The 20,812-nt window shown below is 43.6% G+C and overlaps 1 long non-coding RNA gene across 1 annotated transcript; it reads left to right on the top strand.

The window, feature by feature from the left end:
- Positions 1-1,043: 1,043 nt before the first annotated feature.
- On the top strand, positions 1,044-20,514 carry LOC123484237. The gene is made up of 3 exons (XR_006658453.1): positions 1,044-1,098; positions 17,681-17,782; positions 20,424-20,514. It is a non-coding gene; the product is annotated as an uncharacterized LOC123484237 (long non-coding RNA).
- The last annotated feature ends 298 nt before the right edge of the window (positions 20,515-20,812 follow it).

Genomic DNA, 20,812 nt, shown 5'->3' with positions numbered 1-20,812 from the left:
CCTCCCCTCTCGTCCCGTATAGTAACTGTGATAGTAAAGTGAACTTTAACAGTATAGTAATGAAGATACTCTATGTTATCTCCTGCTGTCTCTCCTCTCAGGTGAGTTCTGTTTGTCTGCCTGTCTGCCTGCCTGTCTGTCTGTATCAGTTTCTATACTACTGTCTGGATCATATAGTACAGAAGGAATAAGATATGTATTTGTCTGTAAGGAGCCAGAAAGTTTTACAGTTCTGAGTAGGGTTAAAGGAAGATGTGCATGGTTAAAGTATGATTTGTAGATGGTTAAAGTAAGATTTGTGCAGGGCAAAGGAAGATTTGTGCAGGGCAAAGGAAGATTTGTGCAGGGTTAATGTAAGATTTGTGGAGGGTTAATGTAAGATTTGTGCAGGGTTGAAGTAAGATTTGTGCAGGGATAAAGTACGTTTTATGCAGGGTTAAAGTAAGATTTGAGCAGGTTAAAGTATATCTCACAGGTCATCAGTTGTGACTGTACTGTGTGTTTCTGTTTGACAGCTCTGTGTGTTGTGGAGTCAGCTGTCATTAATGTGAAGGATGTGGTGGGAGGACAAGTCACTGTGGGCTGCTCATTCACATTGGCAGGGAACAACATCAAACGCTTTTGCAAGGGGACATGTTCTGGTGAAGATATTCTGGTTCAAACTAAAGGGAGCAAGAATGTAACTCAAGGTAGATACAGTATAGAAGACAACAGAGATGGAGTCTTCTATGTGACCATCAAGAACCTGAGGAAGTCAGACTCTGGGACCTACTGGTGTGGAGTGGACCGAACTATAAAGGACACATTCCAAGAGGTGCATCTCATAGTTACAGATGGTAAGTGAATACTCCATATAAATTGGTATCTGGTAATGAACTTCCTGACTTATATCCCCTGACATAAAGTTGTTTCAGTATTGATGTTTATCTGTACTTTCTATTGACTCACAGCTCCTCCCACTCCTACACCATCACCTGTCACCTCCAGACCCCAGGTCTCTGCACAACCTTCCCAAACCTCTCCACAACATCCTCTAACCTCTCCCACAACATTTCTGGCCATCTGGAGACATCAGTGTTGGTCCTTCACAGAGAGCAGGTATGATGGACCTGCCCCTTTGCCTTCATTCTATAACCTTCACACAACTTTAATATGCTGCTATATAATTATATCAGGCTTTCAGATGCTGTAGACAGAAACAACTATATCTGGTCATGCATTGGACAAATCTCACTACTCTATCTATCTATCTATCTATCTATCTATCTATCTATCTATCTATCTATCTATCTATCTATCTATCTATCTATCTATCTATCTATCTATCTATCTATCTATCTATCTATCTATCTATCTATCTATCTATCTATCTATCTATCTATCTATCTATCTATCTATCTATCTATCTATCTATCTATCTATCTATCTATCTATCTATCTATCTATCTATCTATCTATCTATCTATCTGTCTGTCTGTCTGTCTGTCTGTCTGTCTGTCTGTCTGTCTGTCTGTCTGTCTGTCTGTCTGTCTGTCTGTCTGTCTGTCTGTCTGTCTGTCTGTCTGTCTGTCTGTCTGTCTGTCTGTCTGTCTGTCTGTCTTTCTATCTATCTATCTATCTATCTTCTATCTATCTATCTATCTATCTATCTATCTATCTATCTATCTATCTATCTATCTATCTATCTATCTATCTATCTATCTATCTATCTATCTATCTATCTATCCATCTATCATTCATCTATCTATCTATCTATCTATCTATCTATCTATCCATCTATCTTATCTATCTATCTATCTATCTATTCATCTTCTATATCTATCTATCTATCTATCTTCTATCTATCTATCTATCTATCTATCTATCTATCTATCTAATCTATCTATACTATCTATCTATCTATCTATCTATCTATCTATCTATCTATCTATCTATCTATCTATACTATCTATCATCTATCTATATATCTATACATCTCTATCTATCTATCTATCTATCTATCTATCTATCTATCTATCTATCTCATCTATCTATCTATCTATCTATCTATCTATCTATCTATCTATCTATCTATCTATCTATCTATCTATCTATCTATCTATCTATCTATCTATCTATCTATACTATCTCTCTCTCTGTCTCTCTGTCTCTCTATCTCTCTCTCTCTCTCTCTCTCTCTCTCTCTCTCTCTCTCTCTCTCTCTCTCTCTCTCTCTCTCTCCTCTCTCTCTCCCTCTCTCTCTCTCTCTCTCTCTCTCTCTCTCTCTCTCTCTCTTTCTCCTCTCTCTCGCTTCCTCTTTCTCTCTCTCTCTCTCTCTCTCTCTCTCTCTCTCTCTCTCTCTCTCTCTCTCTCTCTCTCTCTCTCTCTCTCTCTCTCCTTTTCCTCCCCCACTCCTCTCTCTCAAATCTTACTACTTCTCTCTCTCTCTCTCTCTCTCTCTCTCTCTCAATTCAATTCAATTTCAATTCAATTTCAATTTAAGGGCTTTATTGGCATGGGAAACGTGTGTTAACATTGCCAAAGCAAGTGAAGTAGATAGTAAACAAAAGTGAAATAAACAATCAATATTAACAGTAAACATTACACTCAGAAGTTTCAAAAGAATAAAGACATTTCAAATGTCATATTATGTATAGATACAGTGTTGTAACAATGTGCAAATAGTTAAAGTACAAATGGGAAAATAAATAAACATAAATATGGGTTGTATTTACAATGGTGTTTGTTCTTCACTGGTTGCCCTTTTCTTGTGGCAACAGGTCACAAATATTGCAGCTGTGATGGCACACTGTGGTTTTTCACCCAGTAGATAAGGGAGTTTATCAAACTTGGGTTTGTTTTTGAATTCTTTGTGGATCGCTGTAATCTGAGGGAAATATGTGTCTCTAATATGGGTCATACATTTGGCAGGAGGTTAGGAAGTGCAGCTCAGTTTCCACCTCATTTTGTGGGCAGTGTGCACATAGCCTGTCTTCTCTGAGAGCCAGGTCTGCCTACGGCAGCCTTTCTCAATAGCAAGGCTATGCTCACTGAGTCTGTACATAGTCAAAGCTTTCATTAAGTTTGGGATTAGTCAGCAGTGGTCAGGTATTCTGCCACTGTGTACTCTCTGTTTAGGGCCAAATAGCATTCTAGTTTGCTCTGTTTATTTGTTTGTTCTTTCAATGTGGCCAAGTAATTCTCTTTTTGTTTTCTCATGATTTGGTTGGGTCTAATTGTGTTTGTTGTTGTTGTGTGTTGTTGTCCTTGGGCACGTGTGGGGGTCTGTTTGTGTTTGTGAACAGAGCCCTGAGGGCAAGCTTTACTTAGGGGACTCTTCTCCAAGTTCATCTCTCTTGTAGGTGATGGCTTTGTTATGAAAGGTTTGGGAATCACTTCCTTTTAAGTGGTTATAGAATTTAACGGCTCTTTTCTGGATTTTGATAATTAGCGGGTATTGGCCTAATTCTGCTCTGCATGCATTATTTGGTGTTTTACGTTGTACACGGGGGATGTTTTTGCAGAATTCTGCATGCAGAGTCTCAATTTGGTGTTTGTCCAATTTTGTGAAATCTTGGTTGGTGAGCGGACCCCAGACCTCAGAACCATAAACGGCAATGGGTTCTATAACTGATTCAAGTATTTTTAGCCAGATCGTAATTGGTATGTCAAATTTTATGTTCCTTTTGATGGCATAGAAGGCCCTTCTTGCCTTGTCTCTCAGATCGTTCACAGCTTTGTGGAAGTTACCTGTGGCGCTGATGTTTAGGCCGAGGTATGTATCGTTTTTTGTGTGCTCTAGGGCAACGGTGTCTAGATGGAATTTGTATTTGTGGTCCTGGCAACTGGACCTTTTTGGAACACCATTATTTTTGTCTTACTGAGATTTACTGTCAGGGCCCAGGTCTGACAGAATCTGTGCAGAAGATCTAGGTGCTGCTGTAGGCCCTCCTTGGTTGGTGACAGAAGCACCAGATCATCAGCAAACAGAAGACATTTGACTTCAGATTCTAGTAGGGTGAGGCCGGGTGCTGCAGACTGTTCTAGTGCCCTCGCCAATTCGTTGATATATATGTTGAAGAGGGTGGGGCTTAATCTGCATCCCTGTCTCACTCCACGACCCTGTGGAAAGAAATGTGTGTTTTTTTTGCCAATTTTAACCGCACACTTGTTGTTTGTGTACATGGATTTTATATAATGTCGTATGTTTTTCCCCCAACCCCACTTTCCATCAATTTGTATAACAGACCCTCATGCCAAATTGAGTCAAAAGCTTTTTTGAAATCAACAAAGCATGACAAGACTTTGCCTTTGTTTTGGTTTGTTTGTTTGTCAATTAGGGTGTGCAGGGTGAATACGTGGTCTGTCGTACGGTAATTTTGTAAAAAGCCAATTTGACATTTGCTCAGTACATTGTTTTCACTGAGGAAATGAACTAGTCTGCTGTTAATGATAATGCAGAGGATTTTCCCAAGGTTGCTGTTGACGCATATCCCACGGTAATTATTGGGGTCAAATTTGTCTCCACTTTTGTGGATTGGGGTGATCAGTCCTTGGTTCCAAATATTGGGGAAGATGCCAGAGCTAAGGATGATGTTAAAGAGTTTAAGTATAGCTAATTGAAATTTGTGGTCTGTATATTTTATCATTTAATTGAGGATACCATCAACACCACAGGACTTTTTGGGTTGGAGGGTTTGTATTTTGTCCTGTAGTTCATTCAATGTAATTGGAGAATCCAGTGGGTTCTGGTAGTCTTTAATAGTTGATTCTAAGATTTGCATTTGATCATGTATATTTTTTTGCTGTTTGTTCTCTGTTATAGGACCAAAAAGATTGGAGAAGTGGTTTACACATACATCTCCGTTTTGGATAGATAGCTCTTCGTGTTGTTGTTTGTTTAGTGTTTTCCAATTTTCCCAGAAGTGGTTAGAGTCTATGGATTCTTCAATTACATTGAGCTGATTTCTGACATGCTGTTCCTTCTTTTTCCATAGTGTATTTCTGTATTGTTTTAGTGATTCACCATAGTGAAGGCGTAGGCTCAGGTTTTCTGGGTCTCTATGTTTTTTTGGTTGATAGGTTTCTCAATTTCTTTCTTAGGTTTTTTGCATTCTTCATCAAACCATTTATCACTGTTATTACTTTTCTTTGGTTTTCTGTTAGAGATTTTTAGATTTGATAGGGAAGCTGAGAGGTCAAATATACTATTTAGGTTTTCTACTGCCAAGTTTACACCTTCACTATTACAGTGGAACGTTTTGTCCAGGAAGTTGTCTAGAATGGATTGAATTTGTTGTTTCTAATTGTTTTTTGGTAGGTTTCAACACTACTTTCCTTCCATCTATAGCATTTCTTAATATTATTCAGTTCCTTTGGCTTTGATGCCTCATGATTGAGTATTGCTCTGTTCAAGTAGACTGTGATTTTGCTGTGGTCTGATAGGGTTGTCAGTGGGCTGACTGTGAACGCTCTGAGAGACTCTGGGTTGAGGTCAGTGATAAAGTAGTCTACAGTACTACTGCCAAGAGATGAGCTATAGGTGTACTACCATAGGAGTCCCCTCGAAGCCTACCATTGACTATGTACATACCCAGTGTGCGACAGAGCTGCAGGAGTCGTGACCCGTTTTTGTTGGTTATGTTGTCGTAGTTGTGCCTAGGGGGGCATATGGGGGAGGGAATGCTGTCATCTCCAGGTAGGTGCTTGTCCCCCTGTGTGCTGAGGGTGTCAGGTTCTTGTCCAGTTCTGGCATTTAGGTCGCCACAGACTAGTACATGTCCCTGGGTCTGGAAATGATTGATTTCCCCCTCCAGGATGGAGAAACTGTCTTCATTAAAGTATGGGGATTCTAGTGGGGGGATATAGGTAGCACACAGGAGGACATGTTTCTCAGTTGAGATCATTTCCTTTTGATTTTCTAACCAAATGTAAAATGTTCCTGTTTTGATTAATTTAATAGAGTGAGTTAGGTCTGCTCTATACCAAATTAGCATACCCCCTGAGTCCCTTCCCCTGTTTCACACCTGGTAGTTTGGTGGATGGGACTACCAGCTCTCTGTAACCTAGAGGGCAACCAGTGGGTCCGTCTCCTCTATACCATGTTTCTTGTAGGATGACAATGTCTGTATTTCCGATTTCTTTGGTGAAGTCCAGATTCCTGCTCTTTAGGCCAAAGGCAGATGACCTCAGGCCTTGGATATTCCAGGATGAAATAGTGAAGGCTTTGTGTTCCATAAAGTGTCTAATGTTGTTGGTTGTGTGGTTTGGCCTCAGGCCAGTAATTTGAGCAGAGCCTGCTGAGCATCTGGTACATGCCATTGGCTTGGGCTAGTGTAAGAGTGGGTGTTGGGCCTGTTTGCCTGCTCACGGCCTTGGCGTATGTGTGACTTTCATGTTGAGGCCCTCTCTTTGTGGGAGTGGGGGCTTGGGGTGGGTAGGAGGGGCATAGGTCTGATCTGAGGGGGCCTAAATGGGGTGTGGGCATGGTTGACTTGGGGGGAGTTAATTGTTGGGGGTTGGGGTGTAGATGTGGTTGATGGTGCTGTGGTCTGGATGTAGGTCCTCTCTGCGGGGGTCCCTATGTGTAGGTCCTGGGGGGTCCCGCAGGTCTGGGAGAGTGTCTCGCTGGTCTGGGCGGGGTGTCTGTTGATCTGTTGTCTCCTGTGTGAGGTGTTGGGTCTGCGTTTGAGGGTGATATACTTTAGGGTCCGGGCGAAGGTGGGCACTGCTGCCTTGTATAGGTGGACCTGGTCATAAAGGCTGTTCACGTCCAGGGTGGAGTGGTGGGGCCAGGAAGACATTTGGTTTGATGCACAGTCACGGGAAATACTAGCTTTACCGCTGTATGGTAGCAGGGTGGGAAGTCATTTCGTGGTAACAGGGTTGAGATAACCACTTGTGCGTTGGGGAAAGTAGAAGAAGCTTTTTCTATCACTCCCTTGAGTGATGTGGCCACCCTTTTCCTGCTGTGTTCTCAGGTCGTTTGTGCCTGTGTGTATTATTATGTGGCTGGGTGATCCTAGTCGGTCCTCAGACAGAAGTCTAGGCACGCTGGGTGTTTGGACACCAGAGTTTAGACACTGTGTGTTTTGGAAAAGGTTTATTTTCTTGTATGTATTTCCAGTTTGAGTCCATAAGGAGTACAATCTGTGGCTTGTGTATGTCCTCAGTGGGTGTGGGGGGTCGTCATGAGGGCTATCAGGGTGTCTGACTGGGGGTTGCTCAGAGGGGGTTGGGGTCCCCAGGGCTTGGGGTTCTTCATTTGTTTGTCTGGGTGTGATGTCGAGGCTATGGTCAGGGTCTAGGGTGTACTGTTCTGCTGCGGTGTCGAGACTTTGGCCAGGATCTGAGGTGGTCTGTTCTCTAATGGGTTGTTCAATGTCACCCGTCAGCTGCTCTCACCTTCTCCTCTAGCACTCTGATCCTCTCCTCTAGTGCTCTGTTCTTCCCCTACTCCTGCTCTTTCTCCTGTTGATGTTGTCTCACACAGTCCAGAGTGCAGACATGTCTCTCTCTACCTGCAGCTCTCCAGGTCTAGTTAAGGGGTGTTGTTGTGTTGACTGTTGTCTGGGTCTGTGTTGACTGGAGTGTGTTCACCTGCTGTTCCAGCTCCACCTGCCTTACCTCCAGCTGGGTGAATTTATCCTTCATTTCAATGCGGGAGTAGTACCTCTGTGCTGGGAAGTTGACTTTCTGCTTGGGGTTGCTCTGTGGGGTTATTTAATGAAGAGGTCTGGTCTGACCCGCTCGGGGTAGGGGTATCTTTCTCAAGGGAGAGCTTCTCCTGCTGAGCTATTTCTTTGATTAGGTGAAAGTCCAGCTGGAACTGTTTGGTGTTGCCTTGAACCAAAACGGTTCCAGATTTATAGAGATTAATATTAGACCTAATATTAGAGTCCTCGTTTACATTTACATTTACATTTAAGTCATTTAGCAGACGCTCTTATCCAGAGCGACTTACAAATTGGTGCATTCACCCTATAGCCAGTGGGTTAACCACTTTACAATAATTTGTCATATATATTTTTTTTTTTTTTTTTGGGGGTAGAAGGATTACTTTATCCCTATCCCAGGTATTCCTTAAAGAGGTGGGGTTTCAAATGTCTCTCGGAAGGTGGTGAGTGACTCCGCTGTCCTGGCTGCGTCGTGAGGGAGCTTGTTCCACCTTGGGGGTGCCAGAGCAGCGAACAGTTTTTGACTGGGCTGAGCGGGAACTATGCTTCCGCAGAGGAAGGGAGCCAGCAGGCCAGAGGTGGATGAACGCAATGCCCTCGCTTTGGGTGTAGGGACTGATCAGAGCCTGAAGGCACGGAGGTGCCGTTCCCCTCACTGCTCCATAGGCAAGCACCATGGTCTTGTAACGGATGCGAGCTTCAACTGGAAGCCAGTGGAGTGTGCGGAGGAGGGGGGGTGACGTGAGAGAACTTGGGAAGGTTGAACACCAGACGGGCAGCGGCATTCTGGATGAGTTGTAGGGGTTTAATGGCACAGGCAGGAGCCCAGCCAACAGCGAGTTGCAGTAATCCAGACGGGGAGATGACAAGTGCCTGGATTAGGACCTGTGCCGCTTCCTGTGTAAGGCAGGGTCGTACTCTCCGAATGTTGTAGAGCATGAACCTGCAGGATCGGGTCACCGCCTTGATGTTAGCGGAGAACGACAGGGTGTTGTCAAGGGTCACGCCAAGGCTCTTCGCACCCTGGGAGGAGGACACAACAGAGTTGTCAACCGTGATGGCGAGATCATGGAACGGGCAGTCCTTCCCCGGGAGGAAGAGCAGCTCCGTCTTGCCAGGGTTCAGCTTGAGGTGGTGATCCGTCATCCATACTGATATGTCGGCCAGACATGCAGAGATGCGATTCGCCACCTGGTTATCAGAAGGGGGAAAGGAGAAGATGAGTTGTGTATCGTCAGCGTAGCAATGATAGGCAGGCCATGTGAGGATATGACAGAGCCAAGTGACTTGGTGTATAGGGAGAAAAGGAGAGGGCCTAGAACTGAGCCCTGGGGGACACCAGTGGTGAGAGCACGTGGTGCGGAGACAGCTTCTCGCCACGCCACTTGGTAGGAGCGACCGGTCAGGTAGGACGCAATCCAGGAGTGAGCCGCGCCGGGATGCCCAGCTCGGAGAGGGTGGAGAGGAGGATCTGATGGTTCACAGTATCAAAGGCAGCAGACAGGTCTAGAAGGACAAGAGCAGAGGAGAGAGAGTTAGCTTTAGCAGTGCGGAGAGCCTCCGTGACACAGAGAAGAGCAGTCTCAGTTGAATGACCAGTCCTGAAACCTGACTGGTTTGGATCAAGAAGGTCATTCTGAGAGAGATAGCAAGAGAGTTGGCTAAAGACGGCACGCTCAATAGTTTTGGAAAGAAAAGAAAGAAGGGATACTGGTCTGTAGTTGTTGACATCAGTGGGATCGAGTGTTGGTTTTTTGAGAAGGGGTGCAACTCTCGCTCTCTTGAAGACGGAAGGGACATGGCCAGCGGTCAAGGATGAGTTGATCAGCGAGGTGAGGTAGGGGAGAAGGTCACCGGAGATGGTCTGGAGAAGAGAGGAGGGATGGGGTCAAGCGGGCAGGTTGTTGGGCGGCCTGCAGTCACTAGTCGCAAGATTTTATCTGGAGAGAGAGGGGAGAAAGAAGTCAAAGCATAGGGTAGGGCAGTGTGAGCAGGACCAGCAGAGTCATTAGACTTAACAAACGAGGATCGGATGTCGTCAACCTTCTTTTCAAAGTGGTTGACCGAAGTCATCCACAGAGAGGGAGGAGGGGGTGGGGGGGGGGGGGGAGGATTCAGCAGTGAGGAGAATGTGGCAAAGAGCTTCCTAGGGTTAGAGGCAGATGCTTGGAATTTAGAGTGGTAGAAAGTGGCCTTAGCAGCAGAAACAGATGAAGAAAATGTAGAGAGGAGGGAGTGAAAAGATGCCAAGTTGGCAGGGAGTTTAGTTTTCTTCCATTTCCGCTCCGCTGCCCGGAGCTCTGTTCTGTGAGCTCGCAATGAGTCATCAAGCCACGGAGCTGGAGGGGAGGACCGAGCCGGCCGGGAGGATAGGGGACACAGGGAGTCAAAGGATGCAGAAAGGGAGGAGAGGAGGGTTGAGGAGGCAGAATCAGGAGATTGGAGGGAGAAGGATTGAGCAGAGGGAAGAGATGATAGGATGGAAGAGGAGAGAGTAGTGGGAGAGAGAGAGCGAAGGTTGCGGCGGCGCGTTACCATCTGTGTAGGGGCAGAGTGAGTAGTGTTGGAGGAGAGCGAGAGAGAAAAAGATACAAAGTAGTGGTCGGAGACATGGAGGGGAATTGCAGTGAGATTAGTAGAAGAGCAACATCTAGTAAAGATGAAGTCAAGCGTATTGCCTGCCTTGTGAGTAGGGGGGACGGTGAGAGGTGAGGTCAAAAGAGGAGAGGAGTGGAAAGAAGGAGGCAGAGAGAAATGAGTCAAATGTAGACGTAGGGAGGTTGAAATCCCCCAAAACTGTGAAGGGTGAGCCATCCTCAGGAAAGGAACTTATCAAGGCGTCAAGCTCATTGATGAACTCTCCAAGGGAACCTGGAGGCGATAGATGACAAGGATATTAAGCTTAAATGGGCTAGTGACTGTGACAGCGTGGAATTCAAATGAGGAGATAGACAGATGGGTTAGGGGAAAAATTGAGAATGACCACTTGGGAGAGATGAGGATTCCTGTGCCACCACCCCTCTGACCAGATGCTCTCGGGGTATGCGAGAACACATGGTCAGACGAGGAGAGAGCAGTAGGAGTAGCAGTGTTTTCAGTGGTAATCCATGTTTCCGTCAGCGCCAGGAAGTCGAGGGACTGGAGGGTAGCATAGGCTGGGATGAAGTCAGCCTTATTGGCGGCAGAACGGCAGTTCCAGAGGCTGCCTGAGACCTGGAACTCCAGGTGTGTGGTGCGTGCAGGGACCACCAGGTTAGAGAGGCAGCAGCCACGCGGTGTGAGGCGTTTGTGTAGCCTGTGCGGAGAGGAGAGAACAGGGATAGGCAGAGGCATAGTTGACAGGCTGCAGCAGATGGCTACAATAATGCAGAGGAGATCGGAATGAAATGAGCTAAACATCTGGGAAAAGGAGAGAGCAGGCCTCCCTCACCAAAAAAAATATAACTCTCCCAACTTCCACCTCAGAAACTATAATTGTTTCACTGAACCACCCGAATAAAACTCTCCCAACTTCCACTTTAGAAATTAGAATTGTTGTAAACTACAGCAGACTGTTATCAGTAGCTGTAATTAAGTACAGCAGCTACCAACCACCTAACGTTAATGCCTCGGATAATGAGGTTAGAAAAACAGCTGAATGGTGGCAGCTAGCTGGCTCAATCACAGGTACTCTTAAGCGTGAAATAACATTGGAAACAACTAACCACAGTTGCTAAAAGTTACCAGTAGCTACCCGCTAGCTAGCTAGCTAGCTTTGTTGGTCCAAGTAGTGGGTAAGCTAGCCTCGTGCTTCGCCGGGGTCCGCCGAATACAATACTTACCTACAATAATTACCTACAATAACCTACAATAACTACTTGAGTAAACTACCTATAATACCTAACTACAATACCTACCTACAATCTAAATACATGGTTTAAGCTTTACTCAACACCATATAAGAAGCCAAGCTTACCTTTCATAACGCAGCAATGATTAAACGTTGGGTAGCTAGCACAAAGATATTGTATTTAGCTACTACAGTACAGCCAGCTGGTAGTGTTGGCTAGCTAGCAATGGCTGCTGTGTTGACTTTGTTTGAAAAAAAACGGCGTCGCTGCGAACGAATGTAGCTGGCTAAAAGGATATTGTTTTAGTTGCTACCGTTGCTAATAGCTACTCGCCAGCTAATCCAGGAGGTGAGTTAGCTAGCTAGCTTCGTACTACACCCGGCACCGCCGAATACAAAAGTAACCTACAATAACTACACAACAACTACCCACAACAGCCCACGATGACTACCTATACTACTTAATAATATACAGCCCACGATGCCTACCTATAATACCTAACTACAATCTAAATACATAGTTTAAGCCTTACTCAACAAAGCCCAAGCTATGTATAAAGCCAAACTGGCAGACTGCAATCAGTAGCTGTAATTAAGTACAGCAGCTACCAACCACCTAACGTTAATGCCTCGGATAATGAGGTTAGAAAAACAGCTGAATGGTGGCAGCTAGCTGGCTCAATCACAGGTACTCTTAAGCGTGAAATAACATTGGAAACAACTAACCACAGTTGCTAAAAGTTACCAGTAGCTACCCGCTAGCTAGCTAGCTAGCTTTGTTGGTCCAAGTAGTGGGTAAGCTAGCCTCGTGCTTCGCCGGGGTCCGCCTGAATACAATACTTACCTACAATAATTACCTACAATAACCTACAATAACTACCTGAGTAAACTACCTATAATACCTAACTACAATACCTACCTACAATCTAAATACATGGTTTAAGCTTTACTCAACACCATATAAGAAGCCAAGCTTACCTCCTGCTAGAGAAAACACGTACCTCCTGCTAGAGAAAACTCGTTGTCCAGTATCCTGAGTTTCCACCCGTCGCTAACACCCCCCCTCTTAACAGAGGGGTAGTGTGCTAGTATAGCACTGTGCCATGCCAGGGGATGGTCTGTGTGGAAGATAAGGTTGCTTATGTTCCCATTTTTATACAAATCAGCAAAAAGTGTCTCGTGCTTCCCCAAAAGAAGTTTCAATTTGTACTCTTTTCGTGTCTTGTCGTTTTTTACATTCAGAGGGTACTGTATTTTAATGACCTCTGAACAGTGGGGGGCAGTGGCGGCTCCTGAAAAAATTCTCAGGAGGGGCAATTTTTCTGATGATTTAGGTGACCTACACACATTTTAAAAAATATATGTCCAGCAACAACATGAAGACAGGGGCAGCATATAAGTCAATACCAGAAGCATTTATTGACTGATCTCAAAAGTGTTGGCTTACAAAATCAAAATAAGTTATCACAGTAAAAATAATCAAGGGTGTTCTTTCACATTCCTCAACACTGCATAAACAATATGCATTTCCATAAACAAATGAAATAAGAATGAAAACAGAATTTGAAAGTAATTTCTAGAAAAGGTAAACACAGCTATCTGTATGGCTTTGTAAAAATGAACAACCATATTCTGGCCAATTGTATAGATTTGTAAATATGAACAACCATATTCTGGCCAATTGTATAGATTTGTAAAAATGAACATGAACAGATTTTTATTTTTATTACTTTTTTTAAATGAAAAAAAAACTATTTTAAACAACATCAACTGTGAACTGATTTGGGCGTGTGTGTGTTAAAGAGACAGACAGGGAGGGACAAAGAGAGAGAGAGGCTACATTACTTGTACTGAAACTGTTCTCTTCTCTGTTTCAATACAGCAAAGCGTTCAATGACTTTCTCATTGAAATCAGGCATGCTGAGGACTAGTGCCCTCTCCATGGAAAGCATGGCCAGTGCATTCAGACGTTCCTGGCCCATTGAATTTCGCAGGAATGTCTTAACTCGTGTCAAAGTTGAGAAACATCTCTCAGCTTCAGCTGTTGTCATGGGAGTAGTTATGAGGATGTTCAACAGAGTCACAGTCTCAGAGAACGTCTCCTGGAGGTTGTAGCTCATGAGAACCTGGTACAGTGCCAGTGCACCACAGCCTCCCTTGAATTCAGGATTCTCATAGATCAGAGATAGTTCTGTCTTGAGCTTTGCCTTGCTCAGCATGGGGTATGCATTCACAGTGGCATTCAGAGCCTCATCAGGAAATGAATGGCAGTACCTTTCAAACATGTCTGCTTGCAGTAAGGTAGCACTCACAAGGTGGCCAGAGAAAGATAACCTTTCTTTGGTGTGATCCAGGATGGTGTTGCAGACCTCTTCAGACAGCCTCTGCTTCTCCTCTTCTCTCAAAGCTGTTCTGGGTCTTTTGGCTCCTGTTGCTTCTTGCAGCTGCTGTTGAGAGGAGTCCCTGAAGGCAAACAGACCAATGTGTTTGTTGGCTTTGTACAGTATTGTTGTCTATGTGATGCACAGGTATATGCAATGTATCCATGTATAGTACAAATACTTAAGTTCCACTTAAAATGGGCAGGGATGCATAAAGTCTTTAGTGTTTAAGTTAGCCTTTGTGTCTCACATAGCCTGGATGTTCAGCACAGTATACAGTGGTGCTCATAAGCTTATGATCCCATGCTAAAGTTGACTAAAAAGAGGATTAAAAAAAAAAAAGAAAATTGGTGTCCTTAAAGGTTGGATTTTCCAACTTTTTTAATTAAGTCATTAAGATAAATTTCCAAAAGATGATTTTTTTATTTTTTTATTCCTCTTTTTAGTCAACTTTAGCATGGGATCATAAGCTTATGAGCACCACTGCACAGTACACATAGTATATAAAATAAGATAGATTACACCACTGGCCATATATAATGACAATAATGTGATTTCAAACACAAATGCAGTCTCCTTTCATGCATACATTTTCAAATAAAGCTCTGCTTTGAGAAAGATCGAATGATATTGTTTAATCTTACCTTATGGCCTGCACACTGCTTGTGAAGCTGTCGAGGGCACGTTTGATAAAGACAGCATCGATGTCCTTCTACTGTAGCTTCTGGTACAGAATGTCGACGTGGGGCATAATTTTGTGAAAAAGCCGCAGGAAAAAAATAAAATCTTCATCATGTAGCATCCTCACGTAACCAGATGCCTCTCTCACAGTAAGCTGGTCAAATGAACCCAATGAACCCGTCCGGATGGCTTCAAAACATTCTATGAGGTCGTCTCGATTCTCATAGACAGTGTTCACTACTCTGCTGTTGAAGTTCCACCGTGTGGATGAAGGTCTGGGCAGTCTTCGTGCAACAGTCTGGTCAAGAATGCTGGTGCGTTTGGGTGACCGGGAAAAAAACGTTGTAATCCCGCTCAGATCGGAAAAGAAAATGTTCACTTTTTTTGATGCGAAAGTAGCTTGATGCATGATCAAATTCAGCTGATGCGCATAGCAATGCACGTAATGGGCATTCTTGAAATGCTCACGCACCTTCTGCTGCACACCTGCCTTCTCTCCCCTCATCACACTGGCTCCATCGTAGCTTGCGCAATGAGTTTGACTTTCGTCATCGGCAAAAAGACCGTTCAGTCTCTCCAAAAGTACACTGGCGATTGAGGCTGAGGTTGATTCCGAGATGGGAAGGAACTCAAAAAGCGCTCCTGCACTTTGTGCTTGCTATCTATGTACCTCAGCACAAGCACCAACTGTGTCTGCGTAGAAACATCCGTGGTCTCGTCAGCTTGGATAGCTACGAAGTTCGCAGACTTCACCTCCTCCACAATATGTTCCCTCGTGACCGCTAGCATACACTCCAGTAGCTCGTTTTGAATGGTCTTTGATGTGCCCTTGAAAACTTTAGCATTTTTAAGATGGTCATCAAACACCTCATCTAATTGTGCCACAAAGTTGACAAGTCCAAGAAAAATACCAGGGTTGGTGGAGCCCTCAGTTTCATCTTTGCCTCGCAAAGCTAACTCAAACACTCCAAAACTTAACACACTGGATTAGCCGGCTGAGGATATGGCGGTTCTTGCTAACCTCATCGTTGTGGCGGCGGACAGCTAGCCTGTATCCCTCATCCAGTTGAGTGGCAATATTCACTCTTCCCAAAGATGACAATCTCAAACAGCTATCCATGTGGGTCTTTGACAGCTCATGTTTCTTTATCTTTTCTGAAAGATGGTGCATGTCGGTTACACCAGTCGCTGTCCAAGCGGTGCTGTCTGCTGTGCCGCCTTCAGGGTGGAAGAGTAAGCAGGGGTAGCAAAAAACTGCATTAGCTACATCGCAGCCTGCTAGCCAGGTTTTCCGTTCATACCAATTTTTGGAAAATCCTCGGGTGTAGGACTTCCCCCTTTAGTAGACACCTGTTGAATTATTACATTTGGTCTGGGAGGTCCTAATTGTTTCATTGCCAATTTATCTTCATTTGTTCGCCGACAAAAAGGAACTTCTTTCAAAGACACAATCGAGTTGGACTGAAGCCTAGCCATTTTGATAGTAGTAGTGAATTGATTGAGGCTGCTACCTGGTCTTTTCTTAGTTACGTTCATTCGTGGTTACGTTATGTATGACGAAGCGCGTAAGTGCATGCCCACAGACACCCATAGAGAATGTATTGAAAGCTTTGAAATGTGAAAAAAATAGATTTTACATGGGAGTCTATGACAGACTTCTGGGCGATTTTCAACCTGACTGAAATCGCCCAAAAACGGGCGGGAGCCATTTGAAGCACGACTTTAGCCTGATTTGACATTTAGTGGCTGGCAGATCAGACGTGAACACTGATAACTGCTGTTGCCGTGATATAATTTTTAATAAATTTATAAAAAAAAATTATAATTTTTTTTATTTATTTTTTTTATAATTGATTAGAAAAAAAATCCCTTCCTTTTCCCGTTTGGCAGTGCGTCGCCCATATCGCCCTATTGAACAAGCCGTCCCTGGTGGGGGGTGCTTCTAAGGCCTCTCCATTTAGTTGGGGTAGACTGTACGACTCTCCTGCCATTGTTGGGCTCAAGGGCTTTGACACCTCTCACTTCACACATCAGTGCTAATTGAAATTGTATCTCTTTGTAGCAAGCTTAAGCTTGGTAGCCTTAGCATTCAGTCCTTATAAAATAAAATATATAATTGTAATGTATTTTTCTTCTTGGTTTTTGAAAGTGAAAAATAGCTTCATACTAAACATTACTCACTCAGTTCCAGGTTGGATGGTGTTTTCAGGTTTCTGTTTGTTTGCCAGAACATTTGCTGTATAGTTTGAGAATAGTAATCCTTGATAGTAGAAAGCTTTCCAGGTAATTCCGTCCAAAATCAGGTTGTAGGTTTGGAGTTTTGGTTTGGAATGAAGGTTATGTTGTGGAGGGTAGCATCCTGTATATGTCCCTGCCAAAAAATCCTACTTTATCTAACTCTAAATCTATATTTTTTGTTAAAAATGCAGGAGCAATGTCTTTGAGCTCTCTCTCTCTCTCTCTCTCTCTCTCTCTCTCTCTCTCTCTCTCTCTCTCTCTCTCTCTCTCTCTCTCTCTCTCTCTCTCTCTCTCTCTCCCTTTCTCCCTCTCTCTCTCAAATCTCACTACTCTCTCTCTCTCTCTCTCTCTCTCTCTCTCTCTCTCTCTCTCTCTCTTCAACCGTCCCCCTCTCTAGATCCTCCATCCTTGTACTCTCCTGCAAGACAGAGTGAGAATGCTGTCAAGTTTTGTGTATACTGATGTAGCGACGGCCATGTTTTCCTGCTGATGATGTAGAGGCACACAGGAAGTCATGCACTGTTGCTATGGTTACTATGATCACTATCTAACTCAGTCTCTTCTTTCATCACACCTTTATTTTCTGTCTGTCTCTCTATATGTCTGTCTCTCTATATATGTCTGTCTTGCTATATGTCTGTCTGTCTGTCTCTCCATATGTCTGTCTGTCTGGATGTATGTCTCTCTCTCTCTCTATGAGTCTGTCTGTCACTCTATATGTCTGTCTGTCTGTCTGTCTGTCTGTCTGTCTGTCTGTCTGTCTGTCTGTCTGTCTGTCTGTCTGTCTGTCTGTCTGTCTGTCTGTCTGTCTCTCTGTCTGTCTGTCTGTCTGTCTGTCTGTCTGTCTGTCTGTCTGTCTGTCTGTCTGTCTGTCTGTCTGTCTGTCTTCCTACCAGGTAAACCAGTGGTCATCATGGTGTGTGTGAGTCTGACTGTGTTGGTGGTGGGACTCATCCTGCTACTGATCTACAAATGGAGGAGAGACAGGAAATCATCAAGTGAGTAACCCTCAGATAAATGAATGTATGTACGATCATACACACCCAAACACACACACACAAACATATATAAAAAAACATGGGGGATTGGAAGTGATGCAGACAATTACATTGATGGAAGATACAATCTATCTGCAATATTAAGCTGATCTACCCCCAAAGAGAAAGAAAAAAAGAAAAAAGAAAAAAGAAAGAAAGACAGAAAAAATATAAAAACACACACATTACATTATATACATTAATATATAACTGACCCTGTATATAACTGACCCTGTATATAGCTGACCCTGTATATAACTGACCCTGTATATAACTGACCCTGTATATAACTGACCCTGTATATAACTGACCCTGTATATAATTGACCCTGTAAATAGCTGACCCTGTATATAACTAACCCTGTATATAACTGACCCTGTATATAACTGGCCCTGTATATAACTGGCCCTGTATATAACTGGCCCTGTATATAACTGACCCTGTAAATAGCTGACCCTGTATATAACTAACCCTGTATATAACTGACCCTGTAAATAGCTGACCCTGTATATAACTAACCCTGTATATAACTGACCCTGTATATAACTGGCCCTGTAAATAACTGACCCTGTATATAACTGGCCCTGTATATAACTGACCCTGTAAATAGCTGACCCTGTATATAACTAACCCTGTATATAACTGACCCTGTAAATAGCTGACCCTGTATATAACTAACCCTGTATATACAGTGAGGGAAAAAAGTATTTGATCCCCTGCTGATTTTGTACGTTTGCCCACTGACAAAGACATGATCAGTCTATAATTTTAATGGTATGTTTATTTGAACAGTGAGAGACAGAATAACAACAACAAAATCCAGAAAAACGCATGTCAAAAATGTTATAAATATATTTGCATTTTAATGAGGGAAATAAGTATTTGACCCCTCTGCAAAACATGACTTAGTACTTGGTGGCAAAACCCTTGTTGGCAATCACAGAGGTCAGACGTTTCTTGTAGTTGGCCACCAGGTTTGCACACATCTCAGGAGGGATTTTGTCCCACTCCTCTTTGCAGATCTTCTCCAAGTCATTAAGGTTTTGAGCCTGATGTTTGGCAACTCGAACCTTCAGCTCCCTCCACAGATTTTCTATGGGATTAAGGTCTGGAGACTGGCTAGGCCACTCCAGAACCTTAATGTGCTTCTTCTTGAGCCACTCCTTTGTTGCCTTGGCCGTGTGTTTTGGGGCATTGTCATGCTGGAATACCCATTCACAACCCATTTTCAATGCCCTGGCTGAGGGAAGGAGGTTCTCACCCAATATTTGACGGTACATGGCCCCGTCCATTGTCCCTTTGATGCGGTGAAGTTGTCCTGTCCCCTTAGCAGAAAAACACCCCCAAAGCATAATGTTTCCACCTCCATGTTTGACGGTGGGGATGGTGTTCTTAGGGTCATAGGCAGCATTCCTCCTCCTCCAAACACGGCGAGTTGAGTTGATGCCAAAGATTGGTCTCATCTGACCACAACACTTTCACCCAATTCTCCTCTGAATCATTCAGATGTTAATTGGCAAACTTCAGACGGCCCTGTATATGTGCTTTCTTGAGCTGGGGGACCTTGCGGGCGCTGCAGCATTTCAGTCCTTCACGACGTAGTGTGTTACCAATTGTTTCCTTGGTGACTATGGTCCCAGGTGCCTTGAGATCATTGACAAGATCCTCCTGTAAGTTCTGGGCTGATTCCTCACCGTTCTCATGATCATTGCAACTCCACGAGGTGAGATCTTGCCATGGAGCCCCAGGCCGAGGGAGATTGACAGTTATTTTGTGTTTCTTCCATTTGTGAATAATCGCACCAACTGTTGTCACCTTCTCACCAAGCTGCTTGGCGATGGTCTTGTAGACCATTCCAGCCTTGTGTAGGTCTACAATCTTGTCCCTGACATCCTTGGAGAGCTCTTTGGTCTTGGCCATGGTGGAGAGTTTGGATTCTGATTGATTGATTGCTTCTGTGGACAGGTGTCTTTTATACAGGCGAGCTGAGATTAGGAGCACTCCTTTAAGAGTGTGCTTTAATCTCAGCTCGTTACCTTATAAAAGACACCTGGGAGCCAGAAATCTTTCTGATTGAGAGGGGTCAAATACTTATTTCCCTCATTAAAATGCAAATCAATTTATAACATTTTTTGACATGCTTTTTCTGGATTTTTTTGTTGTTATTCTGTCTCTCACTGTTCAAATAAACCTACCATTAAAATTATAGACTGATCATTTCTTTGTCAGTGGGCAAACGTACAAAATCAGCAGGGGATCAAATACTTTTTTCCCTCACTGTAACTGACCCTGTATATAACTGGCCCTGTATATAGCTGACCCTGTATATAACTGGCTCTGTATATAGCTGACCCTGTATATAACTGACCCTGTATATAACTGACCCTGTATATAATTGACCCTGTATATAGCTGACCCTGTATATAGCTGACCCTTTTATTAATTTTTTGTAATGTTTTTGTTTGTTTTGCTATTTTGATTTTGAATACTGTGCTGTTGGGATGGACTTGCAAGTTAAACATTTCACTGGAGTTATGTATGTGACAAATAAAACTTTAAAAACACTGCAATCATTGTTTATGATATGTTGTGTTTTTCACAGGGCCAGTCTCCAATCCAGATCCAGGAATCACAGGGTGTTTAAGAGAGGGAACTATCAAAACAACAACGCAAGACTCCACCTACCAAACCCTCAACACAACAACCCAAGACTCCACCTACCAAACCCTCAATACAACAATCCTAGACTCCACCTACCAAACCCTCAACACAACAACCCAACTCCACCTACCAAACCCTCAACACAACAACCCAAGACTCCACCTGCCAAACCCTCAATACAACAACCCAAGACTCCACCTACCAAACCCTCAATACAACAACCCAAGACTCCACCTACCAAACCCTCATCTAATAAACAACAGACCCAAACTAATGCTGTTTTCATATCACGTGGAAAACTCTGAAAATACTTCTAGTGAACTGGGAGCA

The sequence above is a fragment of the Coregonus clupeaformis genome, unplaced genomic scaffold (assembly GCF_020615455.1).
Source record: "Coregonus clupeaformis isolate EN_2021a unplaced genomic scaffold, ASM2061545v1 scaf0241, whole genome shotgun sequence".
NCBI lineage: Eukaryota > Metazoa > Chordata > Actinopteri > Salmoniformes > Salmonidae > Coregonus > Coregonus clupeaformis.
The sequence above is the reverse complement of the archived record's forward strand: the minus strand, read 5'-3'. Positions and strand labels throughout refer to the sequence as shown.